Source organism: Papio anubis, chromosome 3 (genome assembly GCF_008728515.1).
Source record: "Papio anubis isolate 15944 chromosome 3, Panubis1.0, whole genome shotgun sequence".
Lineage (NCBI taxonomy): Eukaryota > Metazoa > Chordata > Mammalia > Primates > Cercopithecidae > Papio > Papio anubis.
Window position 1 is genome coordinate 15,910,253 of NC_044978.1, and position 23,486 is coordinate 15,933,738.

The 23,486-nt window shown below is 38.7% G+C and overlaps 1 long non-coding RNA gene across 1 annotated transcript in view; it reads left to right on the forward strand.

Moving 5' to 3' along the window:
• The first annotated feature begins 305 nt into the window (after positions 1-305).
• The window catches only part of LOC103884787, a 35,322-nt gene continuing 12,141 nt past the window's right edge, over positions 306-23,486 (forward strand). The window contains exon 1 of the long non-coding RNA XR_001903052.3: positions 306-660. This is a non-coding gene — a long non-coding RNA (uncharacterized LOC103884787). The remainder of the gene's footprint in view (positions 661-23,486) is intronic.

Below are 23,486 nucleotides of genomic sequence, written 5' to 3' on the forward strand. Positions count from 1 at the left end.
TTCCTCTTCTTATGTCTTTAAAAAAAGTTCATATATGCCAATTATGATAGAAATTTAATATTCACATCTCTCTTTGTGGCTGAGCACCAGCTGTGGGATAGGTAATAACCACAGGTTACCACCTCAGCACATGTACTTCCTTAGCTTGGCCCTTGTCAGTCTCCAGAGTAACAGGTGTAAATAATTGTTTAATTCTCTATCGTCCCTTGAAAATCTGGTCTACCTTTGTATCCCCAGTCTTTATCACAGTGCCTACCACATAGCAGGCACTCAACAAATGTTTGTTAACTTAATGCATAAACTCCCACCACTTATACATTGGGTACTTTTTTGAAAAACAAACAAACAAACCTACATATTAACTTCTGGTTGTGACTACTGTTTATTTAATAACTGTTTGGTACCATATAATACTGAGTTTGCACTCCCTATATCTTATTATTGACTTCCTCCAAGATTATTAGAGACAGCGAACTCTGAGCCTATGACTCATCTCTTTATACTCTTCATGGAAAAAGAAGTTGAAGACAGAAGATCCAACTCTGCCACCTCTGGGAATTACAGCACAATGGGAAGTATCTGTCCAACCTGACTGCGGACTGAGGCAAATCTTAAGCATAACACCAAGATAGCGCCTTCTAGATGGACTACTTCAAGTCAGTAAGTAATTTACCAGGAAATTATCTTCCATGCTTTAAAGGCTTATTTCATAAATATGTAACATCTTGTATTTGGAATAAGGTAAAAAGCACATCTGTCTTTCTCTACTCACCCAAAAGTATCATAATCCTCAGGCACTTTTCTCGATGAGTTTCAGAAGAACAGCATACGTGCCATATATCTATTTTATAGCTATGAGATATGTTACGAAGTCTCTTGTAAAGGCAAGCTTACTCTCTCTCTATGGGCCTCTTTTTTGGCAAATTCGTTTATGTGGAATAATTGGGATAGATTAGTCAAAAATGCTTTCATCTTCTTTTCTTGACTACATTGCATTTTAAAATAATTAAAACCCCAGATTGTTTCTGCTTTTCACCTAAGTTTACTGGCAGCCAGCAAAGAAGCCTACACTTTGATTTTAATCATGACCAGACAATATAAGGCCCCTGTCTCAGAACCAACAAGGGCAGCGAGCAGAAACCCTGCTGCGTAATTTCAAAGCCATGTACTTCCTGCTGCTAGCCCTACAGTATGATTTCTGTTCTGCCACGGGCACCAGTAGAAAGCAACTGCCAATTTGCACCTCACACATAAATTCACATTATGCCAATAGGTTTCGAAGGAAACCGCAAGCTACCCAGCTCAGCCGTCAGAGGTCTGTTAACAGACCTTTAACTATGATCTATTGTGCAGCAGGACCTGAAAGACGCTCACGGAGTCCCACTTTATAGAGCCTGCACTTGCCCGACACCGTTTTTCTTGAGATAATTATAAGTGTTTATTTTGGCTTTTAACAACTTTAATCACATTATTTAGCATGTTACTGTTTTGCCATCAAGTTAAACGAATACAGAGTTCTCCCAAGAATTTCCCAGAAACTTACATATAGGGTGGTTTCAACAATGACAGAACCTAACATCTGAGATGGAGGTGGTCAATTACATCAAAGCTTCATGGATGCAAAGATGTTTTCCTCAATAAACAAGTAAGAAAACAAATTATATCATGCAACAGAGAACTCCTAAATGAATAAGGTGTGATCTTTCTAATGAAAATAGCATGGCCCTCCCTTTGCTGTGAGGTTCTATTTCCAGTGTTTGATGGTAAAAGAGATTCACAGTGAAGCCGGAGTTATGGTATGCAATAAATCCTCGATGCCAAATGTTGCTGAGATTACCATGTGGAATACAGAACAGCACTTCTCTGAGTTATCTAGAATTAGGTTTAAAAATAACCTTAGCCAATCACTAAGGGTTCTACAATCACTGTTAACGTGGAGCAACTGTGGAAATATCGTGCTGTGCCAAATTGCATCTGACGGCCCAGTAATAGCAGAACTGTAATACATACATTCTAAAAAGATCTACCTCCAACGGATACTGGTTTTACAAAACCAAAAAGATGACAGTTCCTCTCATACCTAAATGACCCTATTCAGTGTGAGTTAAATGAAGAATAGGTCTAGATCATTCAATAAATATATTTAAAAAGTAGTAAAACCTATGTGCCATTTTTATGTCTTTAATTTTTTATGTAATGCTACTCATTCTGCTATTAATTATACTAAAGTAGCAAAAGAAAACTTTTCTCCCCCTATAATTATGAATTTCTATTACTTAAACTAGTCACTTTGACTCTCTTAAGAAACAAATGATGAACATTACTGTATTTACTTGGAACTGTGTTTCTGCACAGTGCTATTAAGTGGACATGCAAGGCTCTGAATATAATAACAACTGAAATAAGATGACACGTGAGGGGAAGAATTTTGAAATGGCCAATTTCATCGAACAGGCATTATCCCTTTAAATCATCACATTTCTTTTGGAGAAAGACCTGCAGGGCAACTTGCAGTATAACCATCAGATTTGTGCTTTATTTGAAAAATTCAGGAACCAATCAATTCATAAATGAAAATCCTTATTGGGCATAATCTCAGTTTTCAAATTCAGTAAATTCACAGTCAACAGATAACTCCCCAAGAGATTGGTAGCAAAAATATGGAAAATAAACAGAAAAAAATTGAGTTTTTAGTGTAAACAATTATCATTGGGAAATAATAGAGACTCCAGAGTTTGTGTGTGTGTGTGTATGTGTGGGGGGGGGGGGCTAATTTTTTTGTATTTAGTAGAGATGGGGTTTCACCGCAGGCACACACTTTCTAAAAATAATTCATGAATAGAATGTTAATATTTCAAGCCCAGTAGCGAATTATAAGAAGAACACACAATGAACAAACAGGTTTATTTTTGGAAACTAAAGATGATTTAAATTTAGAAATCTAGCCATGTAATTCACTCTCTTAACATATAAAAAGAGAAAAACCCATAGAATTATTTTGTCAGCCGCTGGTAAAGCAGTTCGTACAATTCCTTTTGCTGACAAAAAGAGAATAGAGCCCTAGAAAAGTTCTAAAAACTTGAAAATTATATCAAAATCTGTTACAAATACCATAGTTAAGCATCACCAAATAAAGTCAGGAACTAGGCAAGTATGCTCACTATCTTTATTATTTTTCAACCTAATCTTGGAGCATTCCTGTCAATGCATTAAAATAAGAGTGAAATGTATGTACTGGAAGGAAAGAAACAAAACAAAACTGCCTTTATCTGCATATTACATATATTTGCCTGCCCAAAATATCCAAGACAATCACTTGAAAAACTGCTAAAACTAATAAGAAGTACAGTAAGGTAGCTAGATAAAATGTAAATATACAAAATCAATGATCAATTATAAACAAAAGGGGAAATAAAAATTAGCTAGGTGTAGTGATATATGCCTACTACTACTACTACTTGAGAAGCTGAGGTGGGAGGATCGCTTGAGCCCAGGAGTTCAAGGTTACGGGAAGTGATGACAGTGCCACTGCACTGTCTCCTAGGTGATGGAGTCAGACCCCTCTCTAAAAATATGTGTGTGTATGTGTGTGTGTACCTATGTGTGTATATATATTCATATATATATAAGAAAAAACATATCTAAATCACAAGAACAACAAAAAGCAGTGAATAAAGACAAGATTAACAAGAAATATTAATGTATACTTGAAGAAAACACTTAAACCTAACTGAAGAACCTAGGAAACACCTGAATAAGTAAAAAGTCAACATTTTCCTACATGGGAAAATACTAAAATATGACGATGGCTATATTTGTTTGCTAGGGTTGCCGTAACAAAGTACCGCAGAATGGGGAGAGGGGGGATTAAACAACACAAACTCATTTTCTCACAGTTCTGGAGGCAGAGGTCTAAGATCAAGGTATCAGCAAGGTGAGTTTCTTCTGAGGCTCTCCCCTTGGTTTGTAAATGCCCATCATCTTTCTGTGTCTTCACTTGGTCTTTCCTCTGCACCTACCTTTGTCTAAATTTTATCTCCTTATAAGGACTAATGTCCCATTGGATTAGGAGCCACCCTAATTACCTCATTTTAATTGCTTCTTTAAAAGCCCTATCTTCAAATACAGTCATGTTCTGAGGTCCTGGGGGTTAGCAATTCAACATAAAATTTTGGAATATTGTGGGACACAACACAGTTCATAACACTGACATTTCTGTATCAGAATAATATAAAATGTTGAAGCAATTAGTGAAATCCCAACAGAATTATCTTGAAACCTAAGATAATTATAAAATTTACTTATAAAAGTAAATGCATAAAAAAGTGTGAGATAGAAGAACACTGAGGGTCAACTTTCTCAGAATTTCTAAGCATTATTATTATTATTATTATTATTATTATTTTGAGACAGAGTCTCACTCTGTTGCCCAGGCTGGAGTACAGTGGCATGATCTCAGCCCACTGCAACTCCGCCTCTCAGGTTCAAGCAATTCTGCTGCCTCAGCCGCCTGAGTACCCGGGACCACAGGTGCGCACCACCATGCCTGGCTAATTTTTGTATTTTTAGTAGAGACAGGGTTTCACCATGTTGGCCAGACAGGTCGCGAACTCCTGACCTCAGGTGATCTGCCTGCCTTGGCATCCCAAAGTGCTGGGATTACAGGCGTGAGCCACCTCAAATTTCAAATTATTCTATAAACCTGCGGAAAGCAATCATGGTCTAGTGCTTACCGGCATTGACCTTGGATCAGGAATGTTGGGGCTCCATCCCAGCTCAACTGCTTGCTTAGCCCAGCAACCTGAGCAAGTTACTTAACCTCGTTGGGTCTCAGTTTCCTGGTATATAAAATGGTGATAATAAGAGTAATTAGTGCACAAGTAGTTGTGAAAAAAAAGAATGGTGTTTAGCATATATTAGAGACTCAATACATATTAGAAATTTGTATTAAAGGTGGCTATTATACAATTAAAATAACACAAAGAATACACAAATAGGTCAAGGGAACAAAATAGACACACACAAAATACAGTGATGTTGACATAGGAATTTAGGCTATGAAAATGTTGACACTAAAATCTGTGAGCAAAAGATGAACTATTAAAGTGAAAAGAAAGTCATTTCTGTAAAAAATTATTTGCCACATACTTAGCAGATACAGATTTAAAATGCATAACATATAAAAACTTAAATTACCAAAGGAAATTGGGCAAAAGTTATGAACTGGCAGAAGAGGAAGTACTGAAGACTGCTAACCGTACAGAATCATGTTTAATATCATAAGCAAAAGAGGAAATGGAAATTAAAACAATAAGATATGTTTCACCCACTCGATTGGCAAAAACTTGAAAGCTTTATAATATCCAGGATCCATAAGTTTCAGGAAATGGGAACTTGATATATTGTTAGTATAGACTTTGAAAGCACAATGCAGCAATATCCATCAGAATTATAATGTACAAATTACTTGATTCAGCTTTTACTTATAAGAATTCTCCTACAGAAATAGTAAGAGAGATGGTTGTATAGAATCTTTTTTCTTTGTATAGTGAAAAATTGGAAACAACCTAAGTATCCAGAAAATGTCAGGGAGATTTGCAAAAAAGAATTAGTTAAGCATATAAATTGAATTGTGAAAGTGTCTGTCAGTTATCAAGTATTTGTGATTTCAAAAATGTTTATGCCTAACCATTCATAAATGGCTATTTTTAAAGTCTGGAGATACATACATAAACAATAGTTATCACCACCCAGGGGAGAAGGTTGGAAGAGAGAGAAAGTTTTAGGGAAGTTTACTTTTATGTATCTGAATCATTTGTAATGTTTAAGGTTATCAAGTATTAGTTTTATATTATAAGACTGAGACCACAGGCTGGATGATCGCTGCCAGTTGCTCACCAGAGAGGATGAACTATCAACTGGAACAGTGACTCTGTAATTATGCTCTGCTAGCTGGGGAAAGCACAGTACTATTGCCAGGGAAAAGACATATGAAAAGAGAACTGTTGGAAGTGCTATAGGGAGGCAACCAGGGGAGCTTACATTCCCCTAATTTAATGTTCCCCTACAGTAAGACATCCATTCAAAGAACACTTCTAGCTTATCTGCCCCTATGCCAATTGTTTCCTGTGGGAGAAGGATTGAATTAACTAACTGATGGGTTTGGAGTAGAAAGTAGACAGGCCTGGATCAGCATTTGTCCTCATCCTCTTTGGATCTGACCACATGCAGATGTTCTGATCTACGCTTGCTCATGCCACAAACTTAGTGGTCAAGACTGTGCACCTAAATAGGAAGGTGGCCTGTGGTTGTCCAGAACTGCCTTGACTGAGAAATGCAAGTTCTTGGGTTCCACTAAGTTCTTGGGTTGTGCCCAGTTCTTGGGTTCCACTAAGAAATGTCTTATTGCCACATAAATGATTTCCCCCAGCCGAGCCTTTATTAACTGTAACAAAGCTGACATTTTGATTTTGACATGCCTGTTTCTTGGTCCCGTCTCTCAATTAGTTCCAAACTCTGGAAGATTAGAGCAACTTAATATATTATTAATGCCAAATTCAGATGCTTCTAGAGAGACATTGTACAGCTCATATCAGAGTTTCATTCTTTTATTCACTTAGTCAGCAAACACTGAGCTAGGCTCTGGGGATATAAAGGTAGGAAGAACAGGGAGACTACATTTACGGAGCCCACAGTGTATACGGTGTATTTGGGAGTCATATTAAACAAATATAGCATTGTCTTCAAACAACTTCAAGGTCAGAAACAGGTACATAGAGGAGGTGATATAAGCTTAATTTTGAAACTGAGAAGACTACACTATGTTGGTGGGGGCGGTAATGAGGATATGGCACATCAGGCAGAGGGAAAAATACAAATGAAGGCAAGAAACTTCAGGAGAGCTTGGTGCGGTCAGGGCACTCTATGAAGTTTGGTGAAAGTAAAATGCAGTGTGCATATTGGGATGATGGTGGCTGAAACTGAAAAAAGTTGATCAACACTGCATTACGCAATACTGTGCATATTATGCTCGTCTTGAATTCAATGGAGAAATCACTGAGCAATTTTTAACACTGAAGTAAAATGGCAAACTGCATTTTTGACAGATCATGCTGATGGTATGTGAAAGGTAATGTTTCTTCATACCTTTAAAATCTCGACTTCTAATCAGTTGCCATGTATGTTCCCATAAAAATTGTGGCAATTTAAAAAGATGTGCAAAATTAGCTACTGCTTCCTAAAGAATTTTGGCTGTAATTAGATGTCATGTTGGAATCACACTGTTCTGCCAGCCTCTCAAACATAATAATAACAAAGATTGATTTTCCTACTTTTCATTTTATTCATCTTTCCAGGAGCCTCAAAAGCAGATTGTAATTATTACTTGCTCCATTTTATACGTGACAAAAAGTACCCATAAAGGGATTAAGGGGTTTTGCTCAAAGCAGCAAATCAAAAGGTGAGCCTAAATTTGGATGTCTTTTAAATCTGATTAAGGCTACATAATGCTGGGTGATTTTCTTCCATATTGCAAATTCTTCCCATTGTGATTATCATTCTATTGTAACCATAACAATTAATTATGTTTGGAATATAAAATCTAACTATTTTCCCCTAAGCTTAATTCAAATTCAAAGTAAAATGAAATAACTAGTATAAAACAGATTTTTGCAAAGGAATGAAGATAATATTTACCCCATATTTAATTTTTCTCTGAAGCATTCCTAAACTACTTTCCTTCGGTGTAAATAGTTCATTTTGGTATTCTATAAGGAGATCATACTGTCTTGTAACTAGCCTAGAACACTGGATGCCAGGCTAAATATAGCAGTACAAAGGTTTCAATAAACTTCCTGCATTGTGTCACGACTTCTACACATTGAAATAGCCATACCCAACCAAACTGTTTGAAAGTCAAGAGATTCATGCACAACAACCTTGCAGAGCTGATGGTCCCATCACTTAACCCTTTCCCAGGATTTGTATTTCTTTGCATTCCTAGTGTATACATAAAGCTTTCCAAAAGAAACAACGCCGGGCAGCATTTGAGTTCTTTGCTGTCTATCCTCATAATTGCACAACAGTACTGGCTGCAGTTCGCTGTCACACTTTAAATATGGAAATATGTAGTGCCATTATTTTATACGTTTTAGTAATTTTTAAAAGTCATACTCAATAATTCTATTCTCATTCCATAAAAGGAATGGCGAAGAAATCCTTTATGCTTCATCTAAGTGAAATGCAGTGTGCATATTGGGGTGATAGTGGCTGAAACCGAAAATATAAACACAATATCCCAATAGGTTCAACTCCTTCAGGGAGATATAAACATTACCCCAATAAAATATTCTGGAAGGAGTTTATATCGCCCTCCAGAAGTCAGACCCTTTGGGATACTGTGGATAGTTCTGCAACTGTCACCATATTTGCAGTGTCTTATTAATTTCAATTAAATTATAATTTGGGTATCTGACCACATGTTTCAGTTCAGAAACTCAACCAATTGATATTTTTATTGTACATGCAAAAAATATCTAAGTGTTTAAGTGGTAAAATTACTGAAAGTAGCTGATAAAATTAGACAAAAATAAGCTGCTGTAGATTTCTTCAGAGGAAATATTTGATGCAGTGTTCACAGAATTGTTAATGTGTACTTCTCAGGTCTGTAGATAGCTATGAAGTATTTCATTTCCCTGGATGGAGGTTAAACAGTTATCTTTCAGTAAAATGCACATGAAGCCCACATAATATCCTGATACTTTTATCTCCCCTTTTATCTACTCTCGATGCCGAGGAATTCTAAAGGGAGAGGATCCTAGCCACACACCATGTGTGCTCCCTGCATGTGAAGAGTGATGACTGGAAGCTAAAGCTTTGATTCTGCAAATGTTAGAGCTGAAGGGATCATCCAGGGATAGGACAACCTTGAGACAAAACCTAGTGAAATGAAACAAAAACAATGAGTGGTTTCCCAGATATTTCTAACAACCCTTTATGAGATTCTAATGTGTTTCGTTAACGTGAGCTTGTTTTTCTGTTTTGAGGGGTTTCTGTTTTGGTTTGGTTTGGTAATTTCCGTCTTTGAGCCACTCCACACTTATTGGTTTTGGCTGGAAGTACTGGTTCTGAAATACCATCATAAAGCCAGTTCTGGAAGCCATGCCAGCCAAAAGTCTAGACTTAGGAGTTTCAGATAAGGGTCATACATGCACTCATTCCAAAGTTTACTAGATTGTAAGCGCCTTGAAAATTAACACCATATTTTTGCCGTAAAATTATACATAAAAAGTGTTAAGTACCTCCTTCAAGTGCCATAGACTTCACATTAAATAGATGACAACTAATAATTGGAATATCATTAAATGAATAAAGGAAACTTATCTTTTTATAAATGTTGCTGTCATTTTCTTTGCAATCTTCTCCTCATTTATCCTCAAAGCACTACCTGGAATGGCATATTCAAAACTTGCCACAAGCAGCTTTCTTTGCTGAATTAATTGTTGGATTCATATATGTCCATATGGCCGCCAGCCATGTTCTATTGAAGTGGTTTGCCTGTAAAATTGGAAAAAACATATTTCTATCCCCGGGGGAACAAAAGAAAAAAACCTTTAAGGAACAAAACAAAATTTAAAAGGCACAGAGAAATCTATCCTCTTGGCATGTGAGTTGTGCCAATTTAGAGGCATGTCCTAACATAAGCTCGTGTCCACTGGGAGAGAGGCTGTAAATCTCCAGCCCTGTTATATGCTCTCCCTCTGCATTTATTGCAGATGGCACCAATCATAATGATAGTAATCCTTGACATTACATAGCAACAGATGTAATGCACAAATGAAGCATCTTTCTAAATTAAGTAAAAGATCAATGGAAACCTACATTTACTTAGAATATTTATTTGGGGAAAATAACCCTGAGCCAGACATGGAATCCTCTGAATATTTTAACAGGAAGCATCCAAACTGGGGCAGCTACAGTTGCCTTGAGTATTCCTCTACCATTTCCACAGGGATCCAGGGAGAGGGACCAGGGTAGAGGGTCACTTCAAGTGGAGGCCAGGGAGCATGACCTAAATTTCCTCAGAGAGAAGCACAGATGCACATAGAGCACCCACAGCTTCTGCCTTTAGTTCTTCCTGCTTGATGTCATGGATTGTGTGCTATTGATGTCTGGAGCCCTAGCAGCACAGTGCCTGCCACACACTAGGTGAATAAAAGTTTGATGTGTGAATAAATGAATGAATGACATCAATAACCTAACCATTGACTCAAATTGGGGGGTGGAAGCCAACAGATCTATTAAATTTAAAGCTTTAATCTCTTGGTAATAGTCTCTTAGGTTATTTTTTCTGTGGAACATTAAATACCTGTAAGACATCCATATGCCTGGATCCAATTCTTTTTCCTTGTGACCGATACTTCTTTTTCTCCTTGTAGCTCCAGAATTAGGGCTGACACAATAATTGGCTTGGCTATGCTTAGAACACTTCTAAATGTGCTGTATTTGTGGTCAGGGCTGACACCAATATTGCTCAGTTACACTTGACCACATTTACTTTTCTATTGATTTTTCTCCTAAGCTAAAATTAGGAGCACCTAACTATACGTTATTTCTTTAAACACCCCAAAATTATTTGCCACTTTTATCTGCATAACCTGATGAACAAATAAACTGAATCCCAGACTTGGTGAAATGAACTGAAAGTTTATAACATGGTTTAATGAGTATTCACGTGTGACGTTATTTTAATGATTTTGTTTTTCTACCAAAGTAGAGTACAGTGTATGAGAGTCACGCCAAAAGGGCATACTGACCCCTTCTAATCTCCAGCGAATCTGTTATTCTCCTAATAAGGATCTGGTGCTGGACATTTGGTGATGGCATGGTATAATTTTAGGACTGAACATTTGGATGTGCAGAGTAAAAGGGCAAAAGAGAACAGGCAATGACAACTTAATAATGCAAAAATAAAAAGCAGGCAAAATGACTTAGCACATTCAAAAACTAATCAATTTTGCATTCATTTGAGATGCTAAACTGAATACATCACAGATTCTCAAGCAAATACCTATAATTCTATGCTCAGAGTTCCTCTCAAGGAAAGGAAGATATAATCAAACATACAGAAAAATAAAAGAACACTGTAAAATTTAATATTTCCCATAATCTGTCCAACGCAGCCCAATACTTATTAACAAAACAAATAATTATACTTTCCCTGTCAACAGAATAGACAAAATATCTATAGGAGAATAGGTTATGACAGTGAAAAACACTATTTAATCACAAGTACATAAATTACATATTTATTGCCTGTCTACCAGTTTTACTTTATTTACATTATAGTTTTCATGTATTTTCCCAAGTAATTAGTAATTCCAGAATCTCTCTTATGTGGCCACAAGTTGTCAAAAAATAAGGCACCACAATCTCTACAAGAATAAACATTATATTTAGAGTTGAGTGGGTAAGACACACAATTCAGAAATTCCAATTCAGAATGATAAAATGCAATGAGATTCTCAGCAGAGACACTAACCCACTGGAGGAGGAGACAGGGAAGCCGCAGAAGGAAGATCTGGGAAGTCCTGACAGAGAAATCACAGCTAAATTAGGTCTACAGGTTGAATAGGAATGATTCGATAAAATGTGGGGGGAAAGGTGGGGATGAGGGTATAAAGGGAAAGGGGTCAAGAAAAATATTCCAGACAAGAAGAACAGCATCTGTGAAGGCCTAAAAGAAAGAGCAAAGTGTGAAACTGAAAGAAACAGAAAGAATTCATTATCAGTGAACATAAATTTAGGAGTAGAACATGAGGAGAAGACTCGAGATGAATAGGGTCCCAATCATGAAGGGTCTTATAAGCTATGTTAGAGACACTGGAATCAACCCCAGGGACACAGCAAAGCTAGAGAAAGGTCATCAGTAAAGACATGTCAAGATCATATTAGCCTGTTTGAAATGTCATCCTGACTGCCTTTTGAAAGTGGATAGGCAGGAAGACGAACCAGAGGTGAGGAAGAGGAGAGATGAGTTAGGAAGCTATTCACATATCTACCCAGGAAATGTTGGTGACCAACTTGAGGACAACAGCAACAGGATGGAGAAAAACAGGTGGCTGTGAGGGGTTTTAGGTGGTGAAAAAGAAAGCAGGATTTAGGGATCGATTATATGTATGAGTGAGGGAAAGAGAAGATGCCCAGGATTTCAACATGGGCAGCTAAGTGGATGGTCACATAGTTCCTTGGTTTAGGTTGAGACAAGGAAGAAGAGATATGGGAAAAAAGGAAATGGGAGAAGTTAGTTCACTCTGCTTTAGAAGTTTTAATTTTTAGGTGCCTGTGAACTATTTAACTATAGATGTCCTGAAAGCATTTCAACCTAAAAGTCTGGAGCTCAAGACAGAGGTCTGGGATGCGGATACAAATTTGGGATTAATCATTAGGGATCAGGGAATTTTTATTTTTATTTTTATTTTTATTTTATTTATTTATTTATTTATTTATTTTTGAGACAGAGTCTTTCTCTGTTGCCAGGCTGTAGTGCAGTGGCGTGATCTCAGCTCACTGCAACCTCTGCCTCCCGCGTTCAAGTGATTCCCCTGCGTCAGTCTGCCAAGTAGCTGGGATTACTGCACATGCCACCACACCCGGATAATTTTTCATATTTTAGTAGAGATGCGATTTCACCATGTTGGTCAAGATGGTCTCAATCTCCTTACCTCGTGATCCTCCCACCTCAACCTCCCAAAGTGCTGAGATTACAGGTGTGAGCCACCGTGCCCAGCCTGGGGTCAGGGATTCTTAACTGGCAGTTCATGATAGGTTTCAGAAGGTACCAGGATCACAAGAAATTACATGCAAAATGTTGTGCATATTTTCCCTTCTTTGTCTAGTTTCTTAAGGTGTGACATGTTGATTTAAAGCTCTGTTATTTTCTTTTATTGATATACAATATTTTACATATTTATGAGTTATATGTAATATTTTGTTGTATGAATGGAGGGTGTAATGACCAAAATTCTGTGTTATTTTCTAATGTGAATATTTAATGTTATTAATTTCCCTACAAGCACTGTTTTAACTGCAGCCTACAAATTTTGGTATTTGATGTTTCATTGTCATTCAATTCAAAAAAAATTCTGATTTCCTTTGAGATTTCCTCTGAGATTTCTTTGATCTGTGGATTATTTAGAAATACCTTGTTCTATTTCTGCATATTCAGATATTTTACACATATTTTTGGTTGATTTCTAATTTAATACCCTAATGCTCATATACTATATGTAATTTCAGTCTTTTAAAGCTTCTGAGACTTGTTTTATGATCTGGTATATACCTAGCCACATGAAAGTTCCTTATGCACTTGAAAGGGATATGTGTCATATCATTGTTGGGCGTAGTCTTCTCTAAATGTGAAATAGGTCAAATTGGTTGTGATGATGTTCAAGTCTTCTAAATCCTTTCTGATTTTCTCTCTTGTTCTATCAGTTACTGAGAAGTGTTGAAATCCCCAGATATAGTTGTTGAATCATCTATTTTTTTTTCAGTTCTGCCAGTTTTTGCTTAATATGTCTTAAATCTGTTTTTAGGTGCATACACATTAGGTTTGTTTTGCCTTCTAGATGAATTGACTCTTAAAATTAAGGAAAGGCTGTCTTCATCTCTGGCAATATTCCTTGTCCTAAAGGCTGCTTTGTGTAATACTAATATAGGAAATTCAGCTGTCTCTCTCTCTCTCTTTTTTTTTTTTTTTTTTTTGGAGATGGAGTCTTGCTGTGTCACCCAGGCTGGAGTGCAATGGCACAATGTTGGCTCACTGCAACCTCTGCCTCCTGGGATCAAGTGATTCTCGTGTCTCAGCCTCCTGAGTAGCTGGGATTAAAGGTGCCCGCTGCCACACCGGGCTAATTTTTTTTGTATTTTAGTAGAGATAGGGTTTCACTGTGTTGCCCAGGCTGGTCTCGAACAGGCAATCCACCTGCCTTGGCCTCTCAAAGTGCCAGGATTACAGACATGAGCCACCACACCCGGCCAAGCTGTCCCTTGCTTAGTGTTTGCAGGGTACATCTTTTACTTCCAACCTATTTATTCTCATATTTACAGTGCTTTTCTTCTAGGTAACATATATTTGGGTCTTATTTTTCTTAAATTCATTTTGGTAATCTCTGCCTTTTAATTGGAATATTTAGATAATTTACATTTAATTTTATTATTGATATGGCTAGGTTTGAATCTATCATCTTACTATTTGTTGTTTTCTAATCCATTCTTTATCCTTTTTTCTTCTTCTTCTTTTGATTAAATATTTCTTAATGTTCTATTTTGTCTCCTCTACTAAACAACATACCTCCTTTTTAAAATGACTTTTCTGGTGTTTAAAATATGCATCAACTAATCACAGCCAATCTTCAAATAATATACCATTAAATATAGTATGAAAACCTTAAACACTATAAATTCCATTTGTCCCTTCCATCATTGTGCTATCGTTTTCATTCATTTCACTGATACATTTGTTATAATGCCATAATATATTGTTCTTAATTTTTAAATTATGTAAAAAATTTTAATGAGAACAAATATTAATATATTTGCTTATATATCTACCACTTTCAATGCTCTTCATTTCTTTGAATAGGTTTGTTTCCATCTGACACCGTTTTTCTTCAAAATGAAGAAGTTTTTTTAAAATTTCTGATATGCAGATCTCCTTGTAACAATGTTTTTTGCTTTTGTTAGGCAGAAAATATCTTTATTTTGCTTCATTTTTGAAAGAGATTGTCACTTAATATAGATTCTATGTGAACAGGGGTTTTTTTCCTTTGGCATTTCACAGATAGCTTGTATTGTTTCTATTAACGAGTCAGTGGTAATTCTTATCCATATTCCTTTTTATTTAATGTGTCTTCCTCCATATCTGCCTATGTTTAAGATTCTCTCATGAATTTTGTTTTCAGCAATGCTTATGTTGTACCTTGGTATGGTTTACTCCGTGTTTATTCTTCTTGAATTTGTAGATTTACAGTATTCATCAAATTTGGATGAGTTTTAGGCATTATCCTTTAAATATTTGTCCTGTTCCTCCTTTACTTGGGCCTCAGTCTCACTATATTAGAACATTCTGTATTGTCCATGGGTCATAGAAGCCCTAGGTTTTTTTCTAAGCCTTTTTTTTTCTCTTTCTTTGTACTACTTTTATGGTTTCTATTATTCTTGCTTCAAGTTCACTTACTACATCTTCTGCATCTTTAATCTACTGTTAAGACTACCTGTGGTATTTTTAATGTCAGATCTTGTATTTTTCAACTCCAGAAGTTCCATTTGGTTATTTTGTATAGTTTCCATTTCTTTATTAAATTTATGTTTTACTTTAAAGCCTGAGCACATTTATAATAGCTATATTAAAGTTTTTGTCTTCTATGTCTAATATTATTTTTATTTCTGCTTCTGTTTCTATTGACTTCTTTCACTGGCTATGAGTCATATTTTCCTTTTTCTTCATATGTCTAGTAATATTTTATTAGAGGTGAAAATTATAAATGTTACATTGTTAAATGTGGTTGCTAATTTTTTTGTGTCTACTTGACTGGGCCACTGGGTGCCCACATATTTGACCAAACATTATTCTGGGTGTTTCTATGAGAGTGTTTTTGGATGAGATTAAGATTTAAATCAGTAAACTGAGTAAAGCAGATTGCCCTCCATAATGTGAGCAGGCCTCATTCAATCATTTAAAGGTCTGAACAGAACAAAAGCCCAACCCTCTCCCAAGTAAGAGAAAATATTCCTGCCTGACAGCCTTTGAACTGGGACTTAAGCTCTTTCTGGTTCTACAGCGGTCTGCAGCCTTTGGACTCGAACAGGACCAATGGTTCTGCATATTTCAGACTGCTATGCATAAGAAATCTCTCTCTGTTTCTACACACACACACACACACACACACAAATCAGCTCTGCTTCTTTGAAGAACACTAATATATTGTATTTGGATCTTGTTGTCTTCCTTTAAAGAGTGTTGGTTTGCGGGTAGTTAAGTTCCTTAAGAATCAGTTTGACCAATTCCTGGGCAAGACAGCTGAATAGGAACAGCTCCAGTCTGCAGCTCCCAGTGAGTCCAATGCAGAAGGCGGGTGATTTCTACATTTCCAACTCAAGTTTCTGGCTCATCTCATTGGGACTGGTTAGACAGTGGGTGCAACCAACGGAGGGTGAGACGAAGGAGGGTGGGTGTTGCCTCACCTAGGAAGTGCCAGGGGTCAGGAAACTCCCTCCCATAGCGAAGGGAAGTCATGAGGGACTGTGCTGTGAGGAACAGTGCATTCCACCCCAGGTACTATGCTATTCGCAGTCTTTGCCACCCACAGACCAGCAGATTCCCTTGGGTGCCTACACCACCAGGGCCCTGGGTTTTAAGCACAAAACTGGGTGGCCATTTAGGAAGACATCTAGCTAGCTGCAGGAGTTTGTTTGTTTTTTGTACCCCAGTGGCGCCTCGAACGCCAGCAAGACAGAACTGTTCACTCCCCTGGAAAGGGGGCTGAAGCCAAAGAGCCAAGTTGTCTTGCTCAGTGTATCCCACCTCAATGGAGCCCAACAAGGTAAGATTCACTGGCTTGAAATTTTTGCTGCCAGCACAGCAGTCTGAAGTCAACCTGGGATGCTTGAGCTTGGTGGAGTGAGGGGTGTCCACCATTACTGAGGCTTGAGTAGGCAATATTCCCCTCACAGTGTAAACAAAACCACCAGGAAGTTCGGACTGGGTAGAGCCCACTGCTTCGCCTCAAAGCCGCTGTAGCCAGACTGCCTCTCTAGATTCCACCTCTCTGGGCAGGGCATCTCTGAAAGAGAGGCAGCAGCCCCAGTCATGGGCTGATAGATAAAACTCCCATCTGCCTGGGATAGAGCACCTTGTGGAAGGGGCAGCTGTGGGCACAGCTTCAGCATACTTAAGTTTTCCTGCCTGCCAGCTCTGAAGAGAGCAGCAGACCTCCCAGCACAGTGTTCAAGCTCTGCTGAGGGACAGACTGCCTCCTCCAGTAGGTCCCTGACCCCTGTGCCTCCTGATGGGGAGAGACCTCCCAGTAAGGGTTGACAGACACCTCATACAGGAGAGCTCCAGCTGGCATCTGGCAGTTACCCTTCTGGGACGAAGCTTCCAGGGGAAGAAGCAGGCAGTAATCTTTGCTGTTCTGCAGCCTCTGCTGGTGATGCCCAGGCAAACAGGTTCTGGAGTGGACCTCCAGCAAATGCCAGCAGACCTGCAGAAGAGGTGACTGACTGTTAGAAGGAAAAGTAAAAAACAGGAAGCAATAGTATCAACATCAACAAAAAGGATAACCACTCAAAAACCCCACCTGAAGGTCACCAACATCAAAGACCAAAGGTAGACAAATCCATGACGATGAGGAAAAACAAGTGCAAAAAGGCTGAAAATTCCAAAAACCAGAAGGCCTCTTCTCCTCCAGAGGATCACAGCTCCTCGCCAGCAAGCGAACAAACTGGACAGAGAAGGAGTTTGATGAATTGAAACAAGTAGGCTTGAGAAGGTGGGTAATAACTAACTCCCCTGAGCTATAGGAGCATGTTCTAACTCAATGCAAGGAAGCTAAGAACCTTGAAAAATTGTTACAAAAACTGCTAACTAGAATAAACAGTTTAGAGAAGAATGTAAATGACCTGATGGAGCTGAAAAACATAGCACAAGAACTTCATGAAGCATACACAAGCGTGAATAGACAAATCAATCAAGCAGAAGAAATGATATCAGAGATTGAAGATCAACTTAATGAAATAAAGCATTAAGACAAGATTAGAAAAAAAGAATGAAAATAAATGAACAAAGCCTCCAAGAAATATGGGACTACGTGAAGAGACCAAACCTACATTTGACTGGTGTACCTGAAAGTGACGGGGAGAATGGAACCAAGTTGGAAAATACACTTCAGGATATTATCCAGGAGAACTTCCCCAACCTAGCAAGACAGGCCAACATTCAAATTCAGGAAATACAGACAACACCACAAAGATACACCTCAAGAAAAGCAACCCCAAGACACAAAATCGTCAGATTCACCAAGGTTGAAATGAAGGAAAAAATGTTAAGGAAAGCCAGAGAGAAATATCGGGTTGCCCACAGAGGAAAGCCCATCAGACTAACAGTGGATCTCTCTGCAGAAACCCTACAAGCCAGAAGAGAGTGGGGTCAATATTCAACATTCTTAAAGAAAAGAAATTTTTTGAACAGATGGCGAATAGGAGCAGCTCCAGTCTTCAACTCCAAGCGCCAGCTGACACAGAGCAGTGATTTACCGGCATTTTCAACTGAGAATTACTGGGGTTCATCTCACCAGGGGAGTGCGGAAGATCGATTACTGATCCCGCTGCTGCAACTCCGACCGAGGAGCTGAAGCAGGTAGAGACGTGCCCCTCACCTGGGAGGCATGAGGAGGAGGAATCCCTTTCTAGCCGGGGGCGAGACGCTTACCTGGAGGAATGAAGGGTTAACTCCCACCCCAATGCCTGCGGCTTTGAGCAAAGAGCAGGAACACCAGGAGATCATATCCCACACCTGGCTGGGAGGGGTCCCACCCACGGAGCCTCCTCATTACTTCTATCACAGCCAGTCTGTGATCTACCGGCAAGGCAGCAGCCGAGGCTGGGGAGAGCCGCCATTGCTCAGGCTTAAGTAGGTAAGCTCGTCTGCTGGGAAGCTCAGGCTTGGGTGGGCTCACAGCTCAAGAAACCTGCCTGTCTCTGTAGACTCCACCCCACCTCACGGGGCAGGGCTGATAAACACCAATAACTCAAAGCAGCAGATGCCTCTGCGGACAAGCGACTCTGTCTGGCTTGGCTTTGAAGAGGCAGTGGATCTCCCAACACGGAGGTTGAAGAGATCTGAGAGGACAGACTCCTGCTCAAGCGGGTCCCTGACCCCTGAAGTAGCCTAACTGGGAGACATCCCCACTAGGGAGCAGTCCTGACACCCACACCTCACAGGGTGGAGTACACCCCCTAAGGAGAGCTTCCAAAGCAGAATCAGACAGGTACACTTGCTTTTGTTCAGAAATATTCTATCTTCTGCAGTCTCTGCTGCTGATACGGAAACAAACAGGGTCTGGTGGTGCACCAAGCAATCTCCAACAGACCTACAGCTGAAGTCCTGACTGTTAGAAGGGAAAACTATCAAACAGGAAGGACACCTACATAAAAACTTTCCATCAGTACATCACCATCATCAAGACCAGAGGCAGATAAAACCACAAAAGATAGAGGGAAAAGCAGGGCAAGCTAAAATTCAAAAACAAAGCCTTATCTCGGCAAAGGAGGCGCAGCTCATAATGCTCGCCGGATCAAAGCTGGACCGGAGAATGGCTGTGAGATGAGAAGAAGGCTGATCCATCAAATTTCTCAGAGCTAAAGGAGGTGCATTACCAGCGCCGAAATAAAATCTTAAGTGGAAAAATTGTGATAGACTAATTAATGCAGAAGGTCATAAGCGAGGAAGTAGAAAGAGATGAAAAACATGACGAAATGCATTGACAAATGCACACAAGCTTCAGTAATGCGACTCGATCAAACTGGAAATCAGCGATTGAAGGGATCAAATAAGATAAAATAAATGAAGAAACAAAATAAGACAAACCTAAGAAGTATGGGATATATAAAGATAAATCTACGTCTGATTGGGGGTGCCTGAAAGTGAGGGAAAATGGAACCAAGTTGGAAAACACTCTTCAGGATATCATCCAGGAGAACTTCCCAACCTGGTAGGGCAGGCCAACATTCAAATCCAGGAAATACAGAAAGCATACAAAGATACTCACCGAGAAAACAACTCAAGACACATAGTGCCAAGATTCACAAGGTGAAATGGGAAAAAATCTTAAAGGGGCAGCCAGAGAAAAGGTAGTTACCACAAAGGGAGGAAGCCCATCAAGACTCACAGCAGATCTCTCCGGCAGAAACTCTCAAGCCAGAAGAAGAGTGGGGAGCCAATATTCAACATTCTTAAGAAAATTTTAAACCCAGAATTTCATATCAACCAAAACAAGTTTCATAAGTGAGAGGAAATAAAATCCTTTACAAGATAAGCAAATAGCTTAGAGATTTTGTCACCACTAGGCCCTGCCTTACAAGAGACCCTGAAGGAAGTACTAAACATGGAAAGGAACAACCGGTACCAGCCATCTCAAAAACATGCCAAAATGTAAAGAGACCATCGAGGCTAGAAGAAACTATCAACTAATGAGCAAAATAACCAGTTAATATCATAATGGCAGGATCAAGTTCACACATAACAATCTTAGCTTGTAAATATAAAATGGACTAAATGCTCCAATTAAGAGACACAGACTGGCAAACTGGATAAAGAGAGTCAAGACCACATCAGTCTGCTGTGTATTCCAGAGACCATCTCACCATAAGAGACATACATAAGCTCAAAATAAAGGGATGGAGGAGAAAGATTACCAAGCAAATGGAGAACAAAAAGCGGGGGTTGCAATACTAGTCTCTGATAAAGAGCAGACTTTAAACCATCAAAAATCAAAAGAGAGACAAAGAAGGCCATTACATAATGGTAAAGGGATCAATTCAACAGGAAGAGCTAACTATCCTAAATATATATGCACCCAATACAGGGCACCCAGATTCATAAAGCAAGTCCTTAGAGACTTACAAAGGAGACTTGGGCTCCCATGCAATAGCCAATGGGAGACACAACCACTCACTGTCAACAGTGAACAGATCAGCAGACAAGAAAGTTAACAGGATATCCAGGAATTGAACTCATCATCTCTGCAGCAAGCAGACCTAATAGACATCTATAGAACTCTCCACCCCAAATCAACAGAATATATACATTCTTCTCAGCACCACATACATTACTTATTCCCAAAATTGACCACGTAATTGGAGTAAAAAGCACTCCCTCAGCAAATGTACAAAAGAACAGAATTATTACAAACTGTCTCTCAGACCACAGTGCAATCAAACTAGAACTCAGGATAGAAACTCAATCAAAACCACTCAACTACATGGAAACTGAACAACCTGCTCCTGAATGACTACTGGGTACATAGTGAAATGAGGCAGAAATAAAGATGTTCTTTGAAACCAATGAGAACAGATACAACATACCAGAATCTCTGGGACACATTTAAGCAGTGTGTAGAGGAAATTGAGTAGCACTAAATGCCCACAAGGAAAGCAGGAAAGATCTAAGTGACACTCTAACATACATGGTAAAAAGAATTAGAGAGAAGCAAGAGCAAACACATTCAGCTAGCAGAAGGCTAGAAATAACTAAGATCAAGGCAGAGGCAAGAGGAGATAGAGACACAAAAACCCTCCAAAATCCAATGAATCAGGAGTTGGTTTTGAAAAAGATCAACAAAATTGACAGACCACTAATAAGACTAATAAAAAAGAAGAAAAAGAGAGAAGAATCAAATCAGCCTCAATTAAAATGATAAAGGGATATCACCACCGGCCCCACAGAAATACAAACTACCACCAGAGAATTACTATAAACACCTCATGGAAATAAACTGGAAAATCTAGAAGAAATGGATAATTTCCTGGACACACTCTTCCAAGACTAAACCAGGAAGAAGTTGAATCCTGAATAGACCAATAGCAGGCTCTGAAATTGGAGGCAACAATTAATAGCCTACCAACCAAAAAAGTCAGGACCAGATGGATTCACAGCTGAATTCTACCAGAGGTACAAGGAGGAGTTGGTACCATTCCTTCTGAAACTATTCAATCAATAGAAAAGAATCTCCTAACTCATTTTATGAGGCCAACATCATCCCTGATACAAAAAGAGATACAACAAAAAGAGGAATTTTTAGAATAATATCCCTGATGAACATGATTAAAAATACCTCAATAAAATACTGGCAAAACCCAGTTCAGCAACACATCAAAAGCTTATCCACCATGATCAAGTGGGCTTCATCCTGGGATGCAAGGCTGATTCAACATTAGCAAATCCAATAAACATAATCCAGCATATAAAAACAGAACCAAAGACAAAAGAACCACATGGTTATCTCAATAAGATGCAGAAAAGGCTTTTGACAAAATTCAGCAGCCCTTCATGCCTAAAACGCTCAATAAATTCGGTATTGATGGAGGCGATACCTCAAAATAATGGAAACTATTTATGACAAACCCAGCCAATATCATACTGAATGGGCCATCTGGAAAAATTCCTTTGAACACTGGCACAGGAATGGGGATGCCCTCTCTCCACCCTCCTATTCCAACAGTGTTGGAAGTTCTGGCCTAGAGACAGGTGGAAGAGAAAGAAATCAGGGGGTATTCAGTTAGGAAAAGAAGTCAAATTGTCCTGTTTGCAGATGACATGATTGTATATTTAGAAAACCCCATTGTCTCAGCCCAAAATCCTCCTTAAGCTGATAGAAACTTCAGCGAAGTCTCAGGATAAAATTAATATTACCAAAAATCCACAAGCATTCTTATACACCAGTAACAGACAAACCGAGAGCCAAATCATGAATGAACTTCCATTCACAATTTAGCTAAAAGAGAGAATCAAATACCTAGAGATCCAACACAGGGATGTAAAGGACCTCTTCAGGAGAACTGGAAACCACTGCTCACTGTAAAGAATAAAAGGGACACAAACAAATGGGAAGAGCATACCATGCTCATGGATAGGAAGAATCAATGCTCGTGAAAATGGCCGTACTGCCCAAGGAGTGATCCTATAATTCAATGCCATCCCCATCAAGCTGCCAATGAGTTTCGCTACAGAATTGGAAAAACTGGCACAAAGTTCATATGGAACCAAAAAGAGCCCGCATCTCCAAGACAATCCTAAGTCAAAGAACTGGCTGGAAATACGCTACCTGACTAGAAGCTATACTACAAGGCTACAGTAACCAAAACAGCATGGTACTGGTACCAAAACAGAATATAGACCAATGGAACAGAACAGAGTCCTCAGAAATATGCCACATCTACAGCCATCTGATCTTTGACAAACCCGAGAGAAACAAGAAATGGGGAAAAGAGATTCCTATTTTAATAATGGTGCTAGGAAAAATTATTTTAGCCACAAGTAAAAGCTGAAACTGGATCCTTTCCTTACTCCTTATCACGAAAATTAATTCAAAGATGGATTAGAGACTTGATGTAGACCTAATACCATAAAAATCTAGAGGAAAACCTAGGTAGGTATTTTCCATTCAGGACATAGGCATGGGCAAAAAGACTTCATCTCTAAAACACCAAAAGCAACGGCAGCAAAGCCAAAAATTGACAAATGGGATCTCATTAAACTAAGAGCTTCTGCACAGCAAAAGCACATCAAGGTGATTGAGCCTACAGAATGGGAGAAAATTTTTGCAAATCTACTCATCTGACAAAGAGGGCTAATATCAGAACCTACAAAGAACTCCAAACAAATTTACAAAGAAAAACAAACAACCCCATCAAAAGTGGGCAAAGGACAT